Here is a 2676-nt window from a genome sequence, read left to right as displayed (position 1 = left end):
GACTTTTGCTGGGTAACTACCTTACTCCTTTTTCTTACCCTCCCCCATTTGTTTCTCCCCTTACCTTCCAAGTTTATCTATTACTTGATTTACTTCCCTCCACCACTCCCTTTCCATCATTTCTCTCAATCTCCCCTTCCCCCTCTCTTAAATTCCAAATAATTTCTGGCTCTCAATCTCTTCTTCCCCCTCTCTTGAATTCCAAATAATTAAATGACTTCACTTTATGTTCAAAGTATCATGAGCATGATCAGCACACGTTGAGTGGGTAGTAGGCGGTGAATCTCAAAGTGCAGTGCTTGTATGTTTACATGTCTGCTCACATGATATGGCACGTCACCCAAACGGTATCGATTTCCAATTATTGTATGTCTCGATTCTGGTTTATGTCATGGTCTAGGAAAAGTTGATAAAAATTGGAAATTGAACGCTAAACATTAATATGTATACATGTAGCACATGTATCATCATGCATGATCATCATGGTCGCCATCATTCCCTATCATGATGATGATGATGATGATGATGATGATGATGATGATGATGATGATGATGATGATGATGGTGATGATGGTGATGATATGATGATGATGATGATGATGATGATGATGATGAGATCGGTTCTACCTTATGATGATGATGATATCATCATCATATCATCATCATCATCATAACCATAATAGGCTCTACCTTATTCCTTCTTTCTCTCACCCTCCCGCCATTTGTCTCTCCCCTTACCTCCCAAGTTCCTCTCTTACTGCCCCCACCCCACTCCGCTTCACAGTCTCTCCCTCCCTCTTTAAAATTCCAAATAATTACTGTGTACCAATCGCCACCTTAATCTCTCACGCGTCCACGATTCTCGAGTACCCTGCTACTCAAGTATTTTATCTCATGATTGACAGGCACTAATTGACAGGCAAAATGATGGATTACCCAATTATTACAGTATGTCCCACTTATTTTTAGTTTCAGTAAAATCGAGGAACATATCTACAAGGTGTGCTTTTTCTAAAAATTTGTAGGTAAAAACGGATAAATTACTTCAAATATTGTGGCTATTTCAAAATTTAACCCTTGACTCCAAGCAATGGGTAATGACCATGCTGTCAGTGCAGATGGCATCAACGTACTATGTTGCATGTAGCAGATATAATTTTAAAAAGCTTTTTAGACTCGGACCGGCAATGACCCCTTAATGACCTTTGACCCCAATTCTGTGAACACCCTCTAGGCACTAGATATAGCCGATGCATATGTGGAAGTGACGTCATCGTACTATGTAATTTGTGGCAGAAGAAGCATTTTGAAGATATTTGGTTTTATACCGAAATACCCCTTAATGACCTTTGACCCCAATTCTGTGTTAACCCTATAGACACAAGATATAGCCGATCCTTATGTGCAAGTGACGTTATTGTAGGATGTTTTATGTAGGAAGAAAAGCATTTTTAGCTCAAATCACATTTTTGGCTCATTTGACCCCTCTGTGACCTTTAACCCATTAAAAGTAATGTGACATGTATAGTCGTAGTCAATGATGATTGTGACCAAGTTAGGTCAAAATCGGTCAAAGCATGTCCGAGCTGGAGCAAAAAATGTGTATATTTGTTGCCAGAAAAACCGACCGATAGCATTTCAAGACCTAGCCGCAGTCCCGGCTAGGTAAGAATTGAGAAGAGACAGCACAAGCCGACGTTTGACGTCGGCTTGTAAAAATGCATTAAAATGAGTACAAACAAGCCTACTATTGGTTCAGTGGTTCTTAAGATAGCTTTTGATATTTTGAGAAAATACCTGAAAACTTTGACTTTTTATGTTTAAGCCTGTGGCTAGCACGCAGAGCATTAACACATACAGCCATCTTGAGTTAATCTTGAGTCATGGTTGATAAGGGGTTCTTTGGGTTGTGAGTTTGGAAAAGCATTGCAAGCTTCACACTTGGATAAATAGTCCTTAACCTCTGCAGTCATTCCCGGCCAAAATATGCTTTCTCTGGCTCTTCGGAGTGTGCTTTCCACACCGAGGTGGGCGCTGTGAAGTTCTTTGCGAATCTTGGGTCTGGCTGACCGTGGAACAACAATTCTATCTGCCTTTAGAATGACATTGTCTTGTAACGATAGCTCATGGCGAAACGGATAGTATGGCTGTACATCCAGTGCAACCTTGCTTTGTTCAGGCCATTCAGATACTATGTACTGCTTGATAGACACTAAAGCAGGGTCATCATCTGTGGCAGTTTGCATGTCTTGCAACTGCTTGTCTGATACTGCCAGATCAGTGAGGTGGACAGTCTCTGGTTCCGGGTCACTTGATTTCTGATCTGGTATAAATCCTCGGGATACATTTCAGCACCAGGCTGATACCGAATGTCTGTATTATATTGGTTCAGTCTGATCAATAAGCGTTGCAATCTCTTTGGTGCTGATACCAGAGGTTTCTTGTGTATTGCCACAAGCGGTTTATGATCTGTCCATAGGGTAATGGGGTGGCCATATGTGTAATAATGGTTTCTCTCCAGACCGAAAACTTGGGCCAATAGTTCTTTTTCAATTTGCGCGTAGTTCCTCTCGGCAGAAGTCAGTGTGCGGCTCAAGGGTGGCGGAACGATTTTGAAAGTAGGGGGGGCCAGTAATTTATGACTGTTTCCGGAGCGCTTATGCGTGATTTAGGGGG

This window comes from Amphiura filiformis, chromosome 11 (assembly GCF_039555335.1).
Source record: "Amphiura filiformis chromosome 11, Afil_fr2py, whole genome shotgun sequence".
NCBI lineage: Eukaryota > Metazoa > Echinodermata > Ophiuroidea > Amphilepidida > Amphiuridae > Amphiura > Amphiura filiformis.
This window is presented reverse-complemented; position numbering follows the sequence as displayed.